The sequence below is a fragment of the Lynx rufus genome, unplaced genomic scaffold (assembly GCF_022079265.1).
Source record: "Lynx rufus isolate CCGP_SWC_20201006 ecotype Redwood Valley unplaced genomic scaffold, mLynRuf1.p SCAF_6, whole genome shotgun sequence".
NCBI classification, from domain to species: domain Eukaryota; kingdom Metazoa; phylum Chordata; class Mammalia; order Carnivora; family Felidae; genus Lynx; species Lynx rufus.
The window spans coordinates 17,269,211-17,295,145 of NW_025814878.1; the positions used below are offsets into that span (position 1 = coordinate 17,269,211).

Sequence of the window (25,935 nt, forward strand, 5' to 3'; positions counted from 1 at the left end):
TAGTGAAGTTTTGTTTCTTTTTTGGAAATTTGCGGCTTTTGTTTAAGAACAAAGAAATGCATTTTCTGGAGAAGAAGAACATGGCATGCCCTCCAAAATTAATCTAGTGGAACATAGGCATATAAAGTCCTCCGAACCCATAAATTTTGGCCTTACTTTATAGTAATAAACACTTTTCAGTGCCAAAGTAAATTAGGACAACGATCTGGGTAAAAGAATACTCTTTGAGTTGTAGAAGAAAGGTTTTTATTTTGTTGCCCAATTTAGAGCCGCGACCTTCATTCTAAGTGTGAAAGTGCTCTATCACTGCTGTAGACAGACCTGTTTGGCTCAGCTGAAACTATTCCATGTGGCTCAGTCATACCAGTATAGATAGTGAGTAATAGGACTTGTTCAATATATTACACTTCCTTTGGATTGGCATTGGTAGTTCATTTGCCAGGTTGAAATCATGAGTGGAGCTGAAAATTGAGGGCAAATAATTGCTGGGTAGCTTGGATTTCTTCAAAGCAAGCATCTTTTTATATTGCTACTATGTATATGTTTTCAAAAGCATTGGTGTTGAGTCAGACTCACTGGATTGAAAAAAAGCATTTTCAGTCCTTGGTGTGAGGTAATGGATAAGTTCCTTAAACTTGAGGCCTTAAGTCCTCTGTAAGGGAGGTAATGTTAGTGCCTGCCTCATAAAGGATTTAATGAGAAGATACACATAAATCACGGAGCACTTTGCCAGAACACAAGGATTCAGTAAATGTTGATTATTTTTATCATTCTGTGTGATGATTGTTTCAGACTCCATTACTATTTCTAGGTCGTTCATTTTCTTCGTGTTTTCAGTAGTAAGCTCAAACTTTTAAGCTTCCTTTTTATGGAAATCAGAGCAGTCTAAACAGAGTCTAGGCTGCCAGCTCTCTGCTACATCCATAAAGAAATGAGATAATGCTTGGTGTAGATGTGTGTGTCTAAATATGAGAGCCACAATCCTAAGTCTTGCCAGACTGAGGGCAGGTGGACCCGCTCTTGGCCGGGAGTCAGATCCTATTACCAGACCTTACTTATTTCAGGCCTGATAAAGATACTTCCTCTGGGTGATTTTTTCCCCCCTTACTTAAAACATAAAGACAAAGGGAGTTGGAAAACTTAAAAAAGTATGAAAGAACCTCTCATTTTTATATTCTCCAGAAACCAATTTGATCAATCTTTTTTTTTTAAGTTCTAAAGCAGCACTTTTCCTTCAATTTTTCACCACAAAAATAAAACTGGGTTTTCAGTTATAACCCTACAACACAAACCATTACACTGTAAAACTCCATTTTTTTACTCGGTATAATTTCTTGTTTACTCTTTTCAATACAGGTATTTTCTTATTAGGAGACAAGGGGTGAAAGCCACTGTGGCACATGATATCAGCCTGAGCAGAAGGAGTTAGTTACTAGGTGCTAAGTGTGTGAGAGGTCAGTGGAATCTTTAGGGTACCTCTTCAGGAATTTTCTTGGTACACTCACCAATAACTTGTAATTACCAGGCTTAGGAATTGCCTCCTATCAAGATGGCTGAATCAAACGTTTAAAAGTTTCTGAAACAGGCTAGTTTGTTTCTCTTCTTTGTGTTGAGCAATTTCTTTGCAGAATTTAAATTCGGTTTTGATATTTGCCACTGGAAGTTCTTATTATGGCATTGCTTTAAAATTTGCTTTCAAATAAGAGATTGAAATGGATGATCTATACAATTTTGTTCAGCTGGCAAATTCTACGATCAAAATCTACCTTTGCCTTGTAGAAGTTTTAGGATTTCTCCAGTGTTGTATGGTTTTACTGGTTGTTCTTTGTCTCCCCAAATCAATAAAGCAGCATCAGTAGTTAGTTAATTGTTGAGAATCTGAAATTTTCCTTTTTTAAGAAAATTGTTAATGTTTATTTATTTTTGAGAGAGACAGAGCATGAGCGGGAGAGGGGCAGAGAGAGAGGGAGACCGCAGAATCCAAAGCAGGTTCCAGGCTCTGAGCTGTCAGCACAGAGCCCCAAGCGGGGCTTGAATTCACGACCTTAAGATCATGACCTGAGCTGAAGTTGGACGCTTAACCAACTGAGCCAGCCACGCGCCCTGAAATTTGACTTTAACTCAGTGAAGTCTTAATTATGTCTCTCCACTGTGGCCAACATTTAATCCAGTCAAATATTGTTAGGATGGATACCCTTTTCCCCCCAGGGCCATAGCTATTAAAGGTCTCTCAACTTGGAAAATTAAACATGCTCACATATTTTACATTTTTATAGTAAACAAACTAGAACCAATAATCCTAATGGCTTTCTAGCTTCTACATTGCCTATCTCAAGTGCATCACAGTTTTGGCCACCTGCTTAAGAAAGGAACATCAGTGACCTCTTAATTCTGAAATTCAGTGAAACCTTTAGTCTTATTGGATCTACTGTTGATTTGTACTTGACTATGTTTATCATTTAATTTTTTCTCTGCTTGGCCTTGTGACACTGTGACCTGTCACCCTACCCTGTTACCCTGTTCCCAGCCCCTTCTCACATTCCCTGTCTTTGTGGCTTTTCCCAAAGTGCAGCCATGGGCCTCTTCTCTCGGCAGCTTCCCAAACCGTGTACCCAGGCCTGTTGTTTTAAGTATCACTCTAAATGCTGATACTTCTAATGGCCTTCCAGACTGGGTTTTCAGCCCAGGTATCCTGTGGCTTCTATATCTATGTGTCTGCTTGGACAATTTCTACTTAAATGTTTCTAAGGGCATCTCAAATCTAGTTTGTTCTAAAACTGAATATGCTCTGTTTCCTCTCAAACTTGTTTTTCTCCTCGTCTAGGTTGGCAAGCTTCTGCTGATTACTCCAGATCCATTTCAAGTATATATCCACCCTCAGCCCTTTCTTGACACTCACCCCTTGCTGGGGCCCTATTGTAATTTAAGCTACAGCACTTTTCATCCTGTGTGTAAATCAGGTATTCACTGAGGTCAGAAAACACATATGTGTACCTTCTGATAGTAAATGATTGTCGAGGGGCATCTGGCTGACCCAGTAGGTAGAGCATGCTACTCTTGATCTCGGCATTGTAAGTTCAAGCCCCACGTTGGGGGGTAGAGATCACTTAAAGATAAAAATCTTTTTTTCAAAAAAGATTGTTGAAGATGTCAACAGATGGCAGAAATAGTAAATTATAGATAACTGAGAAACGAAGCAAAATCTTTATTTCACCAGGCAGAAAAGTTTGTAAGTGGTTAGATATTAAAAAGATATTTTTAATAGTTTTATAAAAAGTGAAACCATCAGCTGTGTTGATTAGGTGTAGGCCCGGGGACTTGAGAGGGTAAAAGTAGCTTCTATTTCCTTCCTAGACTCATGGTTCACTTGGTTCTTGGACTTTGTTTGAATGGAGACTCATTCATGGAATTGCGACAGCAAGTGGTTTTTCCAGTGACTTTCCCAGCTATTTCAAAAAGCATCTAAATGCACAGAGCAGAACTCAGCTATCTGCTTGGGAGAATATTTAGGTGCAATTATGTCCTATATACCATTCCTCCCAGGTATTCTACATTCCCAAATGGGGCTATGTGGGTCAAGATAAGGGAATGATGTGGCTTCTGTTTACTTAAGTAGGAAGTAGTGAAAAATCATGACTTCATTTATAGAGATAACCCCTGCTCCACCTTTCTCTCCCTCCCCGCTACACACAGATAAGATTGTATATCTGGGTGTGCCAGTCATACCCATTTACGATGGTCTCTAAGCCATTAATATTAAGTTCATTCTTTGGTAATGGTACTGGTAACTTCATCACATTGCACAGAAGGAACATTAGAAAAAATTAAACAAAACTTTTTTTTGACATTTATTTATTACTGAGAGACAGAGAGACACAGAGCATGAGCAGGGGAGGGGCCAAGAGATGGAGAGACACAGAATCCGAGGCAGGCTCCTGGCTCTGAGCTGTCAGCACAGATCCTGATGCGGCGCCCGAACTCACAGACCGCGAGATCATGACCTGAGCTGAAATCGGGACGCTTAACTGACTGAGCCACCCAGGCGCCCCAACATTAGAAAAGTTTTATTATTGGAATCCTTATTTTGTTGGGAAGTAGCTTCTAACTAAATGGAGCAGGCATCCAAATACTATGTATAAATCCATGTTAACTTTAAAAATAAGTCTTAGCAGTGAAGACTGATCTATGACTGTCTTACATTTAAGGTTAAGTTCCCTGCACTAGGGTGCTGGAGCATTTCAGAATTATGTAACCGTTTCCCTTTTGGCATTCATAAAAACAAGAAGCATGTTTCCAGAGGTCATCCCACATTGAGCAAAAATTTTAAATACATGAATAAAAATTCCATGTGGCTTTTTTAACACTAGAAACTTCACCTAGATTTGTAATTTTGATGTATTTTGTAGTCTTATACTGGTTTGGTAGTCTTTTATCAGGAACAACAAACAAAACATCCTGTTTTTATAATATCCAGCATAAATCCCAGTGGAGTTATTACAGAAATAGCTAAGGTTCTTCCTATATCAGTTAGCAGCTTTTTTATTTCCATTATTTAATGTTTCTCTTCTCTTAGAAGTGTGACTAAAACAAAATCGATTTGTGTCTTCAGGCACTGAAGTCCTGCTAAGTGTTAATTGTCCAGGGTTTTTATAAAGGGCTTGAAGATAACACAAGAAAATGTAGGGCCTGACCCACGCACTAGGGCAAAGGTGACCATTTTAAATTGCAAATATTTGTAAAACTCTTCTTTTCTTCCTTGTCATGGTTTCCTCTTTTTGAAACTTACCAGGATTACTTCGAGTGTTTGCTTATGTGAAAATATTTGAAAATTGAATAGAAAAGATATTTTCAAAGGGTTGTGATATGGTTTAAGGATGGTGAAACAGCCAGAATGATGATTCAGAAGCTGAAATTAGCTCTACATTTTGTGCAATCAAGTAAAACTCTGTACCTTGGCCTTCCCCACACTGGATTAGCAAGGAGCTGGAAGCTGTTCCACCCCCAGCATGCCACTGTGGATGACACGTGGGGCCATGACAAACTGCTGCCTAATCGGGGCATGTGCTGCTGACAGGATAACCCTGAGGTACAGGGTGGATTAGAGTTGAGTGATCTCAACTCATATTCATTTCCTCTGAAAGGAAAACTCACAAGGTCCTCTCTGTTCTAATGAGCATTTATGCAGTGAGGATTCTCATGATGGTGCCTGTCACTCCAGTGGCCATGTTTGCCTTTGATGCTTGCTTCCCTGATGGGGCTCCAGGACATTGATAGCATTTATCCTGGGCTTTAGGAATCTCATTTTAAGACCATGGAAGGGAGAATGATTGGTTGCTTTTTTTTTACTCTCTCACAGATTTTTTTTTCCTAAGTTGGTTTCCTGTAGGTTTTGGTGCAGAAAGCTCTACCACAAAGTGAGGATAGAAGATGATCCTTGAATTCACTCCGTTTCTGTTGAGCAAGTGGTAAACTTTTCCAGGTACAGCCTCTCAGGTCCAAGAGCTGAGTCATCTTTGTGACTGGGAGTTTGATCCTTCTCACCTTCAGTTCTTGTTGCCCAAAATGAGGCGATAATGCTTTGTCCTGTCAAATAAACAAAACTGTCAGGTTATCATTAACATGGGTCGCCACTCTAATTAAACAGAACTGATGGGAACTATCTGGGAGGATCTTAGCAATGGAGCAGTGATGTTTGCATTTAAATGATCTTAATTACCCCTTAGACTTCATGCCCTAATAAGATGAACGGGAGAATGTCACATCTCACTTAGCTGTATTGTTTTAGACAGTGGCTGCAGGCTGAAAAGGACCAGAGTGCATTAACTTGCACTGTGGTGTCTGCTTTTGGAGACAGAAGGTTTGGGAATGTATCTTCTTTCTCTTTCCTTCTTTCTTTCTTTCTTTCTTTCTTTCTTTCTTTCCTTCTTTCTTTCAAGGAAATTAAATCACAGCCCTGACAGGAGAGGGTGAAATCTCTGAGCAGACCTCCCCAGTGCTTGGAATTTACAGACTTCTACCACGTCCCAGTTTGCTATTGTCCTAAGGCAACACACTCCCCTGCTGCTCTTTGCGTCTTTGGCTGCTGGCCAGCCTCCCAGGGCCTCCAGCTTTGATGTGAGGAGCAGACTGTCCTCAGGCCAGGCTGTTGTTGCCCTGGCCTGGGCTTTACTCACCCAGAATGCCAGGAGGGATGTCCTGTCTCACAGTATACACTTCAACAGCTCTCGTCATCGTCACCGTCACAGTCACCGTCACTCCCAGGGCAGAGGGAGCCTGCCTTTGTGTCATCCACAAGTGGCTGCCTCCAGCTGCTCAGCTTTGCTTTGCTGGCTTTGGTGCTCCTGGTTGGTGGTGGGGGTGGAGGACTCTCGGCCTGGGGAAGACACCGGCTCTGCCAGGTCGGCTGTCAGACTGCAGGGCCTCCTTGGCAGGGCTCAGGGGAACCGACCAGGCAAGTTAAACTGCTTCCTCTGGGGACATTGCATCGACCTTCATTTGATCTAGGCCTGGCAGCCTGGTTAGTGAGGACGTAAATTCTGGCTGAGGAAGTCTTTCTTAACTGAACCTGTTTCCCACCATGGTTCCAGGCTTGCAGTTAGAGGTCTGTGCTGTTGTAAAATTAACTCCTGTGACTTCTGGTAGTATCTGTTGCTAATTCTAAAAGCAGGTGTACACATAAACACAGAAGGCTATAATGATACATACCAAAGAAGTAAAAATGGCAGTATTCCTTAAAACTAATGAAAAGGCTAGATCCAGGTGGGAGAGAAAGAAAGAAAGAGAGAGAGAGAGAGAGAGAGAGAGAGAGAGAGAGAAGGAATTTATCATTGATGAACTGTCTTCTGAAGGGCCAATTCAATTCAAATAGAAACTGCCTCAGAAAACTGAAAGCAGACCATATCTTGTTCTAGTTTAGGTGCACTGTATCTTTATAGGGTTAGTAACAGCATTTCCCACAGAAGGGGTTTCTTGCTTCTATTCTAATAAAACCCATTCCCCAAATATGCCTCTTTCCCAACCGTTATTTTTTTTTCTTTATATGAAGTTTTACGAAGTCGCAAGGTTGGTTGGTTTGTTGTTTTCCCTAATGAGAACACATTACATTTTTGGCAGTCAAGTATGAAAACGATTATTAGCTCTTTTTTGCAGGAGTTGGGGAATGCAGCCTGCATGATGCCATGACCTAGTTAGGGGAGGACACCTGAAAACGTTCAGAGTAGAAAGAGGAAGACATTTGTAGAAGACAAACTTCACGGTCTTTTTAGGGCATGAGTGTTGGCATTCTGTTTAGTGTTTTGCAAGGCATTCATGAATAATGACTTAGTGTGCTCGTAGTAATATCTTTTTCTGGTTGGTAAAGAGTGCTTGTATGTGTGTGTGTGTTAGAGTGGGCATATAGGTAAGTCCATTGGTTCATCCTGATACTAGAGCCTTATTTAGCACAGCTATAGTGATGCATTTAACATCACTTTAACATTCAAGTCTAGATACTTTGAAATTGCAGACTTTTGCCATAATCCATTCCTAAATTACATCTTCCAGCAAACACAGGGAGGTTTTGGAGGCAGGAACCGGTAAGGGAGAGGGGTGCTGGTAAACCAGAGTTATGGCATTTCACATCAATAGGAAATGCAATATTTGCCAGTATTCCATATGTCATTTCTCACTGCTTACAATTAAGTGACGTTGGTAGTTCCAAAGATGGAACTGGAGGTCAGCAAGATTGTTGACCTGTCCTGGGAATGCTAGAATGTACCGTTTCTCCTTCAAACACTTCCCTTCCCTCCTGCAGGTTATAGGTACCACCTCTCCCTATAATTTCTTTTTCAGTAAATAAAGTTTAGAGATTGAGTTTTCAGGTTTATAGTGACCTTTGCAATCTTCTGGTTTCTTTCTTTCTTTCTTTCTTTCTTTCTTTCTTTCTTTCTTTCTTTTCTGTTAAATCCACTGGACAATATATTGAACATATTGTAGGTTGACAGGAAAAACACTTTCTAAGGAGATTTAAAAACCAACTAAGGTATAATTCATTAATAATTTCATTCTGTTTCTGGATGTGTTTTCTTTCCCATTGTCAGCCAGTGTGGGAGGAAAGGGAAGAATAATGCCGGAGCTGAGGGTGTGTGTGGGTATGTGCCATCTAAAAGTATTTTATAGAAAAAAAAGTGTTAATTTTTATAATAAAAGTAAAATTCAGTGCTCCAAATCACAGAAGTCTCTTAATTCTATTGTAGTGAAAATTTATATTCCAGTGCTTTTAAAATTGTTAATCATTAGAGACATATGTTAATCAAAAGCATACATATGCATACATATGCATAAATATATATATATATATATAAATGGTAATTTTGTGCTACCAGGCTTAAGCCTAAAATGTCATTAATAATACTGTTGCTGTTGCCAGTGGAGAAAATTTGCATAAGATTAAGGCACATGTACCCATTTCTTTATTCCCTGGAATAGCATTATAATTCCCAAACTTACCAAAAAAAAAATTTTTTTTTGAGAGAGAGAGAGAGAGAGAGAGAGAGACAGTGCGAGTGGGGGAGGGGGCAGAGGGAGAGAAAGAGAGACAGAATCTTGAGCAGGCTTCACACTCAGCATGGAGCCAGGTGCAAGGCTCGATCCCATAACCCTGATGCAATGACCTGAGCCAAAATTAAAGGTTGGACACTCAACCCACTGAGCCACCCAGGCGCCCCAAACTTACAAATTTTAAACAAAGTCAGAAGTTCCCTTCACCTAGTAGAAGTGAATTCAGGTTAAAATTTCAAATGATAATATCTGCATCTACAAAGCAGGTGCACTACAAAGCAGTTTTCTCTTTTTGGAACTCTCAGTGTCCCTTCCAACATTGCCTCTTCTGGTCCCCTGCTCCCTCCCTGTCACCACCACCCTGAACCTGGGGCTTGATCAAGTCCAGCCTGATCTGGGAAGCCATTTGCCACTCTTCTAACCCCTACAGAACTCTTCCTGTTCTCAACTTCTGTTATACTTGGAATCATTACCACACATTTTAACATTCAGCACTTAATTTTTTAAAATAATTTTTAATTGTTGACTCAGGGCTTTGTTATTGTGTACTTTGTTATTTCTTAAACAGCTAGAACAATGGTAGATACCTTGCAAATATGCTTTTATTTTTTTTAAGTTTTAATTTTTTTTAAGTTTATTTATTTATTTTGAGAGAGAGAGAGAAAGAGAGAGAGCATGCAAGCAAGCATGGGAGAGGGGCAGAGAGAGAGGGGGAGAGAGAATCTCAGGTAGGCTCTATGCTATCAGTGTGGAGCCTGATGTTGGGCTCGATCCCACGAACCCTAAGATCATGACCTGAGCTGAAACCAGGAGTTGGTGTCTTTACCGACTGAGCCACCCAGGCACCCCACCTTGTAAATGTTCTTAATTGATTGTTATTTCTTTTGTGTGGCTGTTGGTAAACGGTTAATACAGACTAGAACCGCTCTTCTGAAAATGTGGACCTCAGACCAGCACATGAGCGTCACCAGAGAACTCCCAAAAGTTGGACCCCATCCAGACCAATAGAATCAGAATTCACATTTTAACAAACTTCTCTGGTGACTCATAAGCATGTTAAAATTTTAAAAGCATTGTTGAGGGGCGCCTGGGTGGCTGAGTCGGTTAAGCATCTGACTTTGGCTCAGGTCATGATCTCAGGGTTTGTGGGTTCGAGCCCCACATCAGCTGTGTGTTGACAGCTTAGAGGCCTGAAGCCTGCTTTGGATTCTGTGTCTCTCTCTCTCTCTGCCCCTCCCCCGCTTTCATTGTCTCTCTCTCTCCCTCTCTCTCTCTCTCTTTCAAAAATAAATAATAAAACATTAAAAAAAAAAGCATTGCAGAGGAAGGTTTCTCTTCCTGGGAGGGGTAGAGACCCCAGGAACCTTCAACTCTCCCTTTTGTCAGTGTTGTATTGTGGTCATTTAGTATCTGGCTGTATTGGGGTGAAACTGTCTGTTCTTACAATAACAATGAGGATGGAAATTTATTCTTTACATAGAAACTGCAACCTTTAAAAGTGACCAGAGTATTAAGACTGTATTTATATTCTGATTCAAGGCAACTTTAGATCCAAATCATTAAAATCCCTTTACCTGGCTTCTTTCAAAATTCTCCTACTGAAGAGCAAAAAGTATATGATTTCCTTTTCCTTAGTTACCTTTTTTTTTTTTTTTCTTTTTACACTTGAAGTGCTTACACCCACTCAGCTTGCTATTTTGAACTTTGGGAAAGAAAATTTGTGGGCATCTTGCATTCTTTCAGGAAACAAGGCTTAGATTAAATATTTGCCACATTTTCTATGTGTTTCTTTCTTCAGGAAATTGGAGGAGCACATCACTCATGCTTTCAGTCAACCTGACACATAGTATGACGTTCACAGTGCGGATGGAAAATAGCTTCTGTCCTTATTTGCCTACCTTCGCACAGATATTCCTGGTGTTTCCCCTCCCATTCTTCTATTTGTCTTTCCTTCCTTTTCACTATGGTGTCTAGAATTCTTCAGGTACTCATACATTTTATAAAATACAAGATTCCTTGAGAGTCCCCAGGTTTGGTATATCAAGGAAGGTGAATAACACTTGGACATCATTAAATGTTCAACAATATGTAGAGTATTCTTAGTCAAATTTGAGTTTAAAAGATTAATATAATTTAAGTTAGGTGCAGTTCATTGTTGGTTTTGCTTTACCTTTGAACCTAGTTCACAGCAGAAATGAGAGACATTGGGATAGGAGACAGAGGAACATACTAGGTATCTCAGCCCTTCAGCTATGTTTTAAATGAATTCAGGGCTGCGTCTTGTGGATATACCAAGAAAATAATATGATTGGAATATGATTGGGGTGGTTGTGTCGTTTATACACAGCGTAATCTCATCTTTGTTGAGGCAATTAAGATGTTTTATTTAAGCTAGAACTTACAACACTTTGCTGTTTAATCAGCGTTTGCCTACTTGTAAAGAATATTATTCAGAGGATCTGGTGACACAATTCAGTTGCTGGACTTGAGGAATTCAGTGTTTCCAAGCAAGTGAAATGGAAATGAGGAAAGACACAGAACCAAGAGTCTTTTAGAATGCAAATGATTATTGAATGTGAAAAATGTAATAAACATAGAAATGCACCATAATACACTGTTTTTGACATGGCAAAACAAAATATTGAAAGGATGCCTATATATATGATTCAACACAATTCTATTCAAACTTTTAATGGGATTTTTTTGGGTATGGCTGAATGTGGAGGGCAAATATTACACTTAATCAAATAATATAATCAGGGAAAAAAGGGTAAGAGTTTTGCAGGTATATGTGTGCACTTAAGGAAATATCAAGGAGCATTTGAAAAAAAGAGAGCAAAAATAGAAATCTTGCCCTACTGTAGATTCAAATAGACTGTAAAACAACAACAGTAATTAAAACCGCCCAACACATTAACAGCAAGTTCATAAGGTAATGTCACTCACATTATATGTACTCAGTCTGAACAAAGGTTCCAATTTAAATATGTAGATAAGTGTAACAAAATGGGAAGCCCATCATGGATCCATTATGAGACAATACAGAGTTAAAATATAACATACCAAGCTTAGTAAATAGTACTGTGGATAACTTGGAGTTTGTCAAAAATATTTGAGTATGTACTTCCTGCTGTGGATCCAAATACACGCCAGATATATTAAATGGTTAAAGATCTAAAAATAAATAAACTTACAGAACAGTTTGTAGAAAAGTTAATATATGCATCATATTAAAGGGTCATTTAAATTCACAGGAAAAAATAGGACCAAAAAGTAGTCAAATTATATGAATAGAGATAATTTTTACATTAAAAATGAGAGACAATGAAATTATTTTTAAATGAGAGAATGATGGGGCGCCTGGGTGGCGCAGTCGGTTAAGCGTCCGACTTCAGCCAGGTCACGATCTCGCGGTCCGTGAGTTCGAGCCCCACATCAGGCTCTGGGCTGATGGCTCGGAGCCTGGAGCCTGTTTCCAATTCTGTGTCTCCCTCTCTCTCTGCCCCTCCCCCGTTCATGCTCTGTCTCTCTCTGTCCCAAAAATAAATAAACGTTGAAAAAAAATATTTAAAAAAAAAAATAAAAAAAATAAATGAGAGAATGATTACAGTCACCATTAACATAAAAAGGCAACCCGAAAGTGCCATTTTACATTAAATAAACCACCAAAAAATTTAGTCATATAAAAACATGAGGTTTGGTGGAAATGCAATGTTCAGATATCGTTGGTAGTTTTGTAGGTGATTTCAGTCTCTTGGAATCAACATGGCTATAAATGTGAAGTCCATAAAAATACTCATACTCTTTGATTTAATAATATTATTTCTGTTACTATTTTAAGGATGAGTAGTATCTCTAGTGTTAAAAATAAACAAGAACATCTTTAATGTTCCTGCATATAGGAATGGTTAAGGAAATGACTAAGTGTGCTGACTATGAAATATTATGTGGCTACTAAAAATGAAAACTATATGAATTACATGAAAATGTAGAACATGTGTATCAAATAATAAATGAAAAAAAGTTAGAATGCATTGTTGTTATATGTGTGTTATGAGAACATCTGTGTGAAAATATGCTTATAGGGGCAAATACTAGATTAAAATTTTAAAAAATGAAAATAATTATGTTTGGGTGATGGGATTAAGAGGGTTGTTGATTTTTTTTTTTTTTTTTTTTGGTTATAAATGTCTTCAATGTCATTATGTATTTCTAAAGAAAAACAATATAAATGACTAAGTAGGGCAGCTGTACTAACTCTGGCTGTTAGGGCACTGCTTCCCAAATGTTATTTTGGAACTCTGCCAAAATATGCCAAGAGGTTTTGGGTCTCTAACAGTTCCGTTATTCTGTTTCTTTATTCTCCGTGGCCAGGTTTTTACTAGATTTACAAAGAAGCACGTTACTTCTAACTGTGATGCAGAGGGTGGTGTGGAGCCTGTGGTATTTGCTGACGTGTTCCCACTCACTTTGCACTCGTGGCCTTCTGCATTTCCTTCTCATCCTAAACTGGGAAGCATCTTTAGTATCATTGGTGCTCAGAGAAGCTCAATGATGTAAAGGGAAAATAGTGGAATAGTAGTCAGGAAATCTGCCTTCTAGTTGCATGACCTTGGGCAAATGACTGTGACCTTCTGAGTCTCAGTCTCATCATCAATAGAAGGAGGGTGTTTGATGACCTCCTCTGGACCTGGATTAAGGATATGTCCAGAGGTATAAAGACATCAAAGTTCCCAACCTTATTCCAGGGTGCCAAGTGCTACTAAAACGACACGTTTACTATGTCCATTGTTGCAGCAGCATGGATGGTGAAAGCACTCTCGGAATGGTCTGGTCAACTCAGAGAGCATGATTCCTCTATACTACATGGGATAAATCATTAAGCTAGAGAAAGTCACTTAGGTTCAGCATTGTGGCTACATCTGATTTATTATATATAAATATAGACCAATCGGTAACAAGCATGATCAACTATTAGCTAATGACAAATTACTCAATTGTTTAGACTACATAACTGACTGTACTACACAGTTTCAGATGCATTTAGATTTTCTGATGAAGCCAAAATACCACAGACTGAGGTGTTTTGTTTTGTTTTTTCCTTTTTCCTCATGTGTTGAGGCAGGCAATAAAAACAAATTGAAGGTAAGAAGGTTTAGACTCAACTGCTTTCATCAGATTATAAAATTATTTTAGGCTCTGCACTACTGTGTGGTATAGAAATTGTAGGGAACTTATTGTGGTATCTTAGGTGTCATTGCTCATTTCTAAGGAAATCAACATTTCTAAAGAATGTTGTACTGTGGTTTGTACACATGAGGCTCACCTGTTATGCAGGCAACAGATCTGTATCTTCTGTGCTAATTAGGAACAGTCATTCATCTGAATCATCCATACAGATGACTAATATATTTTGTACTTAACTGCTTGTGAGGTTTGATATGAGGTACCATACATTAGTAATATCAACACTGAAATATTACTAAGTAATTTGAAATCACAGACCACTCCAATAAGCATAGTTAGATTAAAACGACAACATACTTGCTGTACTATAGATGTAAGACCTTTTGAGATACTGGCTTAATGACTGGCCACGCTCAAGTCATTTAAGTCCCTTCATGGGGCAAGAACTACATGTTAAGAAAACAGTACGCTAAGAAATAAACAAGCACGGAAAGGTGATGGTAGATCTAAACTTTGGTACGGGTCAATTTCACTCATGTTGACAAATCAGCGAGAAAAGGATTCCTAAGAATCTTCAAGTCATTTTGCATCGTGAGGGGAAGCGCCCTTACGCTTTCTTGGAAAATGACTAACATAAGGCTATAAGTTGCTAAGCAGTGTACTAGCCGAAAGCCATCATGGCAAGAATTCAGAGGTGACACTATAAAGCCATCTTCTGAACATTATTTGAAACAGCCTTTGCAACTTCCATAAAGGCCTAGAAAAGTACAAAAATATTTTCACAGCTCTAGATATTCAAGTGTGAGAAATGTGTGTGTTGTACCATTTGCAGCTCCTTTAGGTGCTTACATTTGTTGACCCAGGATAATTTAAAATAACCAAACCGTTTGACTTTTATCTTGTCATATTTATGGCAAGAATCCTAGCATAATAATCAAGACTGTTTGTCTCTGTGAATGAAGAAGTCTTTTGAGATCATATCCATCTCAATTTTCTAGATAATTATTTCTTGAACAGCAGTAAGTCTAGAATCTAGACATTGGATTGTCTTGGAAGTGAAAATGTATTTCCAGTGATTGCTGTGGATTTCTACTTAGTATGTATAATTATTGCTGTTTGTCTTCACTGTTAGGAATGTTTTTGGTTTGTTCTGGGTTAGGTTTATTTTTGAACATCTACCTTCTAATAGTGGATAGCAAATCTGTATCAACCTTTATTAAATACTGAGATGAACTAAATTAATTTCACTAATAGGTGTGGTGGGATTAGTGGAGTGGCAATATGTAGCTAATTCCACATTGCATAATAAAAAATCATGTGCTTATGGCTTTGGAATAGGCTTTTGAATTTTCACGTGGATATGGTTGGATTTGATGTTCTGGGACTTTAAAACATACTAAATCTATCTTGGGGAGACTTGATTCGGGAGTAGCTGAACGCTGTCCAATTTTGTAATCTCACTCTTCTGCTCAGCCTTCCAGCATCCCATTTATTTTAGGCTCTCATCAGTTGAGATATAGCTTGCTTTCTCTCAAACTTACTCTTGGAACTGAAATAGTAGTTTAATATTCGGGCTTCAGAAAAGGTGTGCCTACCGGTAAAGAAAATGGAATTAAATGATATTATTTATAAACCATAAGCTGTTTATGGGTCTTTAGGAGAATAAACACTCTCTGTGGGAGACGAGGTATAACCTTCGAAGAATGATTTGGAAATTCATGCATGCCAGTGCATTCTCTCCAAATGATCTATCTAGGTATTAGTTTATATTCCTCAATAGAGATTATGTGTAACTGGAGTTTAACTGTTTTAAGGAATAGCAGTCTACGCATTTTAATTGCATCAGTAAATTAATAAGAATCAATGAGCCAAATCCCAAAGCAATCGGTTGCCATCTAATTTTACATATCCTAACTTGCATTATATAGTCATTGTTTCTGTGTGTCAATCAGCACTGACAATAAAGTCTCTGCTCTCACATTTATTGTGTTATTTTATTGTTTTCTCTATGCTTGAATATTCATTTTATCCCAAACTGGTAAATTTCAGTTGACAGATGCTTTTGTTGTTTTATACTTTTAAGCAGTACAGTAACTTGGGAGAGGATTTAACAATAATCTTGATCTGATTTCTGTGTTCTTAATGTATTGATCCTATGCTACTCTGGCTTAAACATTATTTGTTTTTCTTTTTGTTTTCCTTTCCTCGTTAGGTGGAGTCTTTGAATTTTTAAAAAGACAATGGTAATCAGATTGACTTGAAAAATTAAGTGAATTGACTTGGTTGGAACACTCTTTTACCGATTCAGTAACATTCAGCTGCTGGGTAAGTGGAGTCAAGTTCTTTTTATATGGTTTGATTTCAGAATTTTTGAAAAGATCTTTCAAGCAAAATATTAAGCTTTATGTGAAACTTAGGCAGTAATGATTTGAGGCCCTTACTACCCGTGAAAGATGTCTGGGATGCTATCTAAATGAACATGTTTGCAAGTTTTTACAATATTTCTGGAAATATCCTAGTTAGAAAGATGAGAAGATTAGAAAATGTGGTCATTTATAGCTTGGAACCATATCCTTTTATTTACTATTTTTTTTCTTATTTTTGTTTTGTTTTTAAAGTTTGCTTATTTATCTTGAGAGAGAGAGAGAAGGGGAGGGCAGTGAGAGAGAGGGAGAGAGGGAATCCCAGGCGGGCTCTGTGCTGACACAGAGCCCAATCTCATGAACTGTGCGATCATGACCTCACAGAGTCGGACACTGAGCCACCCGAGCACCCCATTTACTCTTTTAATAATTATTTGCTTATTAAGAATCTTGAGGTCATATAAGAATATCGGATTTTACCGTTAGTGAGGTATTTATGTATAATTTTATTATATTGCCTCAGATTCCAATCTAAAGCCTGCTGAACATTTTGAGTAAATTAGCATCTCTCCTTATGTTAAGCCGTTCTCATTTTACAGAAAGTTTGATTTCTGTGATAAGAATAGAAACCTTGAAGTCTTACTCAAATCAACGTCCTCGTCGCACTGTGAATCTGTGGAAAACTCTTGAGGTGGAGAAGTCCTCACCAAGAGGAGTTTAGGCTCTTAGCAAATTACTGGTGTTGCCAAGACAGAATTTAGTGGGAACAGGACTTTGGCTACTGCTAAAATGTCAGCATAGTAAAACCTGCTCTGTCAAACAGATTTTTGGCATCAGAAGTCTAAATGATACTGATTTTAAGGTTCGGCTATTTTATTTTATTTTATTTTTTTAATCCAGGCAAACTCATGTTTTAATTAACCCTTTGCACAGTAACAGAACATTTGGAAAAATATTTGTATTTCTAGTCCAGGTCACGAGATTTGAGGTTCTGATATTTTAAATTTTATGCTAAATTGTGCGGCTTGTTATTTAATTTTCCTCTGAATAAATGGAGGCTATGTAAAAACCTGAGGGATGATAATGAATAAGAGAGAAGAGCATCTAGCCATTTGGGGAGCAGTCTTTAAAACTAAACTAACAGTGTCTGCTTCACCTATGGGCATTTTAAGACATGCTGAGGTCACGTGGTTTTTCAGGGATACTGTTGCATAATTTATATGATGCCAACAACTGCTTTAGGGTTGTCTAAAATAATCTCCCTTGAGACAACTGCCCTGGAGCTTGATTTGTTTAGTGTGGCTTTTGCGTGTTCAACGAGTATGGAAATACCAAGCGCAGAAACCTTGGGACATCTTTTAATTTTGCCTGTAAGGCTCATGACCCAAGATTCATTTGCGACCAATAATTTCCATCGTTATGGGCACGTGAGATGCTATTCAGAAAAAGTATTTTGGATAATTAAAGGGATATAAGGCAGTTAGATGAAAAACTCATTAGGAAGAGAAGTGTTAAAAAAATTTCAAAAGCCAAACCTTAATTCTTCAACAGCTGTGATAGATGTTAGAAAATGAAAGCTAATATTGTGCACCACTAACCTAAATGTTTTTGTCTGCCACATTTAATTTTCTATGTACTCACAAGGTTGGCCTTTACAGTTATTCCCAAAGTACCCCATGGCGTTACAGTTAAAATTCAGTTGGTGGGACCTAACCTAAGGGAGACTGTACCGATTATGTTCCGTAAGTGCTACCTGAGAATGGACGTGGTGTGGACATTGAATATAGTTGGCCTTCTCCTTATTTATTACACTGTGAGTTCTGGGAGCCTTTGCTGAAAAGTCAGCTCGTTGGAATCACTGTGTATTAAAATAATTTTTTTTTTTTTTTAGTTAAGTAAATTTATAAGATTATGTGAGGATTAAAGTCCTGGCAGGTGGTAGGGGCTCAATAACTAGTAGTGATTATGATGATGATTAGTAGTGGTAATGGTAGTTATAATCATTATTTAAACATAACAATACGTAACGTCTTATTAACCATGTGACTGATTCTTTAGGCTGTCATTGAGGACAAAACGCATAGAAATAAGTACATTTTCTCAAACCAAATACTTCCTTTGGTAAGGAAACACTTCATATGAAATTGGTGTGGTTCTTTTAAGATGTCCGTGTTGTATATAATCAGCAATCTGTCCATGACTTTATCTGTGAACCTGGCCTTGTCCATTAGCCCAAGTGAGGATATGTTTTATAAATGATACATCTAAAAAATTTGCTACCCCAAATTGGTCGTAGATAGAAAACCGTTACTAAGACAAGAAAGGGAAACCCTCACCATTAGAGTGACCATTCTTTTATGACACTTTTTGTAAAATATAGTAAAAATAGATGGTTTTGTCTTTTAATCAATAATACTGCTCTTCATTCATTGCCAGTTTCTTTTGCGAAGCCAGTTCTTTTGACTGGTCTTGAAATTATTCATTTAAAATTTTTTTTTTTTAACGTTTATTTATTTTTGAGACAGAGAGAGACAGAGCATGAACGGGGGGAGGGGCAGAGAGAGAGGGAGACGCAGAATCAGAAACAGGCTCCAGGCTCTGAGCCATCAGCCCAGAGCCTGACGCGGGGCTCGAACTCACGGACCGCGAGATCGTGACCTGGCTGAAATTGGACGCTTAACCAACAGCGCCACCCAGGCGCCCCGAAATTATTCATTTTAAAGGTAATATTAGCTGACCTATGGTCCTTTAACAATATGCTCAGATTGATATTTTTTCATTGCATTAGATATAATTATTGAAGAACTATGTAAGTGACATGTCTTCTTTAAGCTGAGGAAAGGTAAGAAGGAAGGTGAAAATTATTAATATGTTCCATGAGTTGGGCTCTGTGCTATAGGTGCTTAATCTTTTTAAAGTGAAAATTAAGAATACCATAATCACTTGAGGAAATTGCGTTTCAGAGCAGTAATTACTTAGCTGAGAGTTACATAGTTATTATAGTTAGTAATTTTGGGAGTCGGAAGTTATTGAAATCCAAATTTAATTTACAAATAATAAAATAAATAAGTCAGTCAGAGAAGGACGGATATCGTGTTTTCACTCATATGTGGATCTTGAGAAACTAAACAGAAGACCATGGGGGATGTGGGGGGGATATAGATAGAAACAGAGAGGGAGGGAGGCAAACCACAAGAGATTCTTAAATACAGAGAACAAACTGAAGGGGGGTGGGGGAAAGGGAAAATGGGTGATGGGCATTGAGGAAGGCGCTTGTTGGGATGAGCGCTGGGTGTTGTATGTAAGCCAATTTGACAATAAATGATATTAAAAAAATAAAAATAAAAATAAAAATAAATAAATTAAAAAAATATAGATGTCATTACTTACACAAATATGGAAAATAAAAGTGAGGAAAACTTTTAATCCATTCTCTCTGGACTCATTTTAGCAGATTTTATAAAGATCTGATGAAGTTGCACATTAGATCTACTCTGTGCTCTCTATGGGTTTGGTATAATTTTTCCTGCTGTCACGTAGAATTCAGAGTGGACCCTTGAGCTTCAGTGTGTTGTGGCCTTCAAAATGTTTCCTTTTAGGTAGGGTCATTTTTATAGCTTTTTGGATGCATACAACTCTTCTGTTTGGGTCCTTTATGTTTTAAGGTAACTGAAGAAGTTATCAGTACTTATGAATGAGTATTACCAAAATGATATGAAGCCTAGACTCAGTCCCTGCTCACCATGACTGCTGTTTCTTTTGCTGTTATAGCCTGTGTGAATGGAGTCCGTTACTGTTAGCTTCTTGGACTACATGGTTTTTCATTTTTCCAAAATTATTTTCTTCCACTGTTTACACAGCCTGATGCTGTCTGCTTTGTTTTTTTTTTTTAAGTTTATTTATTTATTTTGAGAAGGAGAGAGACAGTGCACACGGGGGAGGAGCAGAGAGAGAGGGAGACAGAGAATCCTAAGGTGACTCTGCACAGTCAGCACCGAGCCCGAAGCGGGGCTTGAACTCACAAACCCAGAGATCATGACCTGATCCGAACCAAGAGTCTGACGATTAACCGACTGAGCTACCCAGGTGCCCCTTTCCTGCCTTGTTTTTCAGGCATCTCACTTGGCTCTACCTTCACTCATTCCCACATTCAGTACCTTACCCCTTCATTTATTCGTCGTTCAGTCAACAAGCATTAATTAAGTCAGTAGTATGAACAAAGCACATTTTTTTCCGCATGAACATTTTTTAAGCATCCAAAAACTGAGGGTTGCTTCTCTATCATTTCATGGTATTCCCTCCTGCCTATCCGTCTTCTTGTCTCCTTACTTTAGATCACAGTGAAGGATGTTTATGGGTGGTAAATCTCTCATCTTTTACTCTCCACACAAAAACCTACACAATAGGATTTAGTAATTAATTAGTTTCCTTGTTTCTCTCATGACGTGAATTACCATTTGTGTAATACTGTACAGTTTACAAATGGCTTCCATGGTACATTATCTCGCTTTAGACAATAACTGTTATGTAGCTATTACTCACATTTTATTCTGTGTCTGAGGAAACGGAGGCTCAGGGGGTTACAACTAAGTGATTTGCTCAAAGTCACAGCACTAGTGAGCCATATGACCAGACTTTAACCCTAGGTCCTGCAACTCTAGATAGCATGTCACTTGCTGCCTGGTCACCAGTTTACTTGACTACCAGTGTTCAAATATTGGAGCTTTGCTGATACAGTCACTGTGTTCTGTTCAGAATGAATCAAATACAGAAATAGAAGCTACGTTGAAGTTTTAGCGAAGAATCAGGTCTTGTAGAAAATCTTGGAGGCAGTGTACCTTTCCTTTCTTTGATCATACTAACTGTTAAATTCACCCAGTGACTCCCCTGCCCTAAGAATCTCACAAACTCCAAGCAACATCCTTAGACCTCAAGAATGGCCCTTGGAATTCTGATTCTCTTGGATAGTTTACATAAAAATTTACTAATTGGATATTGAACAAAACCACTCACTGAGAGATCTTTAGTTTTGAACCTGATATCACATTGACTTCTCATCCATGAGTTGTCCAAAGACAAATTGACTTTGTGTTTTCTGCCTCATCTCTTACTTGCATTATTGGTTATTGGTTAATTACGCTTTACCGATATCAGAATCTGGCCAATTCTTTTATTTTAGTCTTATTTATTTAGTATATGAGCATTATTCATCTTCATGTTTTACCTCATTTCCCTCTCAATCCCCTTAATATTTTATACTTCTCTCATGTCACTTTTTTTATGTATTTTTGTGCTTTACATTAAAGTGATTTCTATGAAGTTTTTTTCTCTCACACACCGTACTATCAGCTGCTTGAAGGCAAAGGCTGTGTCTTTATTTTGTTGGTTTCCTGTTCAGCCTTGAAAATGGTGATTGAAAAAAACAGTAGATATTCAATAAATATCTGTTTAATTTAATAAAAATATTCGGCTGTGGGTTTTCTTTTCAAATTCCTTTTGGGGACTGCAAATTTATAACTGGCTTTAGTCATATCAGTGAGATGAATCAGCAAGTCTGATACTTATTAACTATCCAGAGCAGAGCCATAAGAATAAATTTATGTGTATTTTAGTGATCTTTCTGAATACAAAAAAAAAAAACTTCTCTATGTTAATAGCAACACTCTCTCCCACAAATAAAATAAAACAAAAACCCCTTTATTCCCCTGACAATGATATTTTATTGTATTTGTCTTGACCATGGGAATAAAAACAACTGACCTCTGAAAAAATCTAATGAGATAACATAAAACATGGCTTCTAAACTAGAGGCTTCCTGGGAGATACAGGTGTAAACATAGTGTGAATGTGGGGCACCATTGCTGTGGTGATGGGAAGGCCCTGAACAGGTTTGAGTGGAAGAGAGACACAATCAGAGTTGTTGCACATGAGGAAGATGAATCCAGCTAGCTTGTGCTGGATGGTGTGGTGGGTAGAGATGGGGGGTGGGGTGCATAGCAGTAAGAGTCTCTGAAAGCATTGAAGCCACTTAGGAGGTACTTACATTAATTCGTACAAGAGCTATCACCTCATGTTGTGCCCTTTATGTCTCCTCCCTCATACCACAGATGAAAGTACTTTGAGAAAACTTTAGTGAACACTTGAGCCTAGGTTCAGGGGGTTCTTTCTGACTTCTCCAATCTCTTCCTTGGTTTCTGACTTCTCAGGTATGATTATGGTGCCCTTGTGCCTACTTGCAGCTTAAATTGTTTTTCTTAAGACCCTCCTCACTTCCACAGGTCACGGCCTCTGGTAATTATCCCTGGATTACATACCGGAGGACACCATGCCTAGACCTGTCCTTTGGAAATTTGCCAGTTGGACCCAGAGTACCTTCTGATCAGATCTTTTGCATTGGGATTTCAGGCAGGTGCGCACGGTCTGCCCTGGAGTGGTAGCAATAAGGATTGACAGAACACAGATAATATAAGCCAGAGTATGCAGGAAGCCAACGTAGGACTGCCTGCCTGATTGAGTATACCAGGCGTGTGTGTGTATGTGTGTGTGCGCGTGTGTGTGCGTGCACTACTCCCCTACTACTCTGGGAGTAGGGGAACAGGAGGAAGTTGTCAATGATGGCACTAGGCTTTGAGCCTGGGAGTTCAAATATTACTCTTAATAGGAAAAGAAAAGTAAAGAGAAACTGGTTTCCTTAACAGGGTGATGAACTTGAATGTATACTAGTTGGGTTTGAGATAAATGTAGGTAAAAAGCATATGTTTCTTACTACTTGACTTTTCTTTTTTCCATGAGGGTTGAGAGTTGGAAACAGGAATTCATTGGAGGACTTGAGACTTCTTCCTCTTTCTGCTGTCCTTCTGGCTCCTTAATATTTTCCAAGAGGTTAGGATGGTTTTAGGTTTCTCCACCTTACCCCTGCCACAGTTCGCCCCAAATTCTCCTCCTCAGGAACATGTCTACTCGTCAGAGTACTCACAGCAGCCAGAAGTGTGCCTTTCGGTCTCCAAAAATAAAAACAGGGGGAAATAGCTATCTTTTCCTTTTGAGGAGCATAATCATTGTCATCTCACGACTTGCTGAAATAGCACAGCAAAGGAACATTTTTTGGCAGGCTGGGAAATCTAGGGAATACACAAACACATTCACTTCTGTTTTGCTATGATGTATTCATTTGAAGCAGTCTACTTCAGGGAAGCAGGGGGATTTTTCCTTGAGCATTAAAATAAAAAATGTATTAGCTATTTGAACCTAAAGTTGTTCTCCCAATTGGTGGTATTACTAACAACAGAATCTGTAGGTGCTTAAATTTGATGGTGGCAGTGAGTTGGGTAGTTCCAGGGTAATCCACCCCCATTCCCATACACTGAGGAGTTTTTTGAATTTCAGAAGAGATACTCTTGATTAAATCAGTTTAAGAGCATAGAATGATCCTGTAATTATCATTTGTCATTACCTTGTGTACTAATGATTAAAGCAAACATTTAATAACTATAGGGCAGTAAATATATTTTAGATCTTGAGCCATAAAAAGATTTCCATTAACAGAATGTTTTGTGCACAAATAAATTATTCATTGACTGTAGCAGAGCTTAATTCTGTCATCAGCCTTAAGTGGAAATTTTGAGAACACCAGTCATCACAGATGCCAGCGCTAAGTTGGCTTGAGCCCCCATCCTTCTTATATGGAACCTGAGCTTTTCTGGCTATTTGTAAAAGCTTCAGTTAGGTTAAATTCAATGAATATTTATGACATTTCTGCCATATGCAATTTAGTGTTCTGGTGGTTGGAAGAATAAAATGATGAGGAAGTCTGTATTTTAGCCTTTAAGTTGCTCATAAACCTAAGAGAGAGGTAAGACTACTACTTACCTGACTGGGATAGAAGAAAGCTTAAGTAGCATCCTCAGAGATGTATAAGTAAAATGTATTGCAAATTCAGAGGAAGAAATCATATGTACTTTCTTGTGCGTATGTGAGGGGGAAGGGGTTAGGGATCAGGAAGTGTTTCCTGAGGAAGGCTTTAAAGATGGGCAACGTTTTGACAGGTGGGGAGAATTATATCCACATAGGCAAAGAAAGGGGTGGATGGCGTGGGTGTCCTCATGGAATGAAAAGTATCATGGTATGTCTGCTAATTAAAAAGGAGACATGGAAGAAAAGGAAAGAATGGTATTGGAGACCTAGAGAGTGCAGAGGGCCTTGAATGTGTAATTAGCACATCAGTATGGTAGACATTAGAGAACCTTTACCCATTTTTGAGCCAAGGAGTAACGTGATTCGATTACATTTTTGAAATCTACCTCACCTCGCTTTATAGGTAAGAGGTAGGAAACATGGAGGGAGACAAATTAGAAGCTATTGGGGTAGTCTCTATGAAAGGCTAGTAGGTTCTAAACTGGGTGGGTTGTAATAGAAATACACAGGAGGGGACGAATGAAATTAAATCGTTTTCAGGTTCAGCGTGTGATTGGCATTGGAGGGGTGGGAAAAAGGAAGGAGTTAAAGATTCCATTCAGTTCAACAACTTAGCTGAAAATAGGTGTGGTTATAAAATATGTCCTCTGTTGACTAAAATCCAAAGCAGATCATGATCAGTGTGATAGCAGGAATAGAGCAAAGGGTTATGAGAACACAAAGGAGAGAGCTATTAATTTTGACCCTGGAAAAGTGAGGAAGTGTATGGGGTAGAAGAGTTTCATCTGAAGATCAAATAGAGGATTGATTCCAAGGTATTGTAGCCCTCAAAAATGTAACTGGAGACCAAGAGAGGCAAGCATCAAAGAAGCTAAGAGGGGAGGAACTTTACAGAAAGAAGAGCTTTTACTTATTATCTATTGTGTGTCTGATTTTGAGATGGGAACTTAATATTTAAGGAAGGTGTTTCTAACAGGGTCAAGTGCTACAAAGGAGTCACTAATGCTATGATCTAGGAAAGGGCTACTGTCTTCTGGAGTTTAAGGATCACGGCTGGCTTTTGAAGAGATTTCAGTAGGGTAGGGGTGGAGACATTCTAAAGGTTATTACTTATCTCGAAGATGTAATGAAACTACATCAGTGAGAAAAAAAGCTGAACTTTGTTCAATGATTCCCCCTTAATGGGTCAAATTTATATATACCTTGGTAGATCTTAGTGCTCTGGCCGGTCTTAGAGGTATCACAACTGAGAAGATGTTAGTTTTGAGAAGTCTTTGCATAATGCTTAAAATATTGCAAAAATGTTATATTCTTAGATCGTTGTCTCACAAATAAAATATTTCAACATTTATTACCAGCTTCCCCCTTCCTTCTTCCCACTCCTACCCTTTAAGCGCCCAGCTGGTTATGGTGAGCACATTTGCCACACCCTTGGCTCAGGGTCAGGGAAGTCCTCGGGCTCTCCTTGGCTCTTTTCCCATGTGGGAGATTTCCATGGAGAACAATCCAGGGAAATGCGTCCCTGCGCGTGCATGCGTGTGTGTGTGTGTGTGTGTGTGTGCGTGCGCGCGCCCCCACCCCTGTCCTCAAGGATATTCATGTGCCAATTAACAGACAAAATATACAGTCATATACAGGCATATTGTTTTGTATTCACCCTGTGGAATCATAGGGAAGGGATGGAGGGAGGAGGGATACTATTGACAATTAACATTTAGGAATAATAATAGGACTTAAAGAAAAGTTTAAAATTGCTTTGCTAAGATGAATAGCATCTTACCATGGAATGCAAAGGGGAAAAAAAAGGTCAAATTTATATCATAGTTACATTTGGCTGAGTTTTGTTGTGTGTTTTAAATCAAGTATTATAGCAAACTGGGCACAATAAAAGAACTTTCACAGAGGTGTCCATATTATTACAAAAGAGAATTTT

The 25,935-nt window shown here is 38.5% G+C and overlaps 1 protein-coding gene across 1 annotated transcript in view; it reads left to right on the forward strand.

The window, feature by feature from the left end:
- The window catches only part of HIVEP2 (HIVEP zinc finger 2), a 196,592-nt gene that overhangs the window by 98,590 nt on the left and 72,067 nt on the right, over positions 1-25,935 (forward strand). Inside the window, exon 2 of the mRNA XM_047101691.1 lies at positions 15,938-16,050. The gene's annotated coding sequence lies outside the window, so the exon portion shown is untranslated. The remainder of the gene's footprint in view (positions 1-15,937; positions 16,051-25,935) is intronic.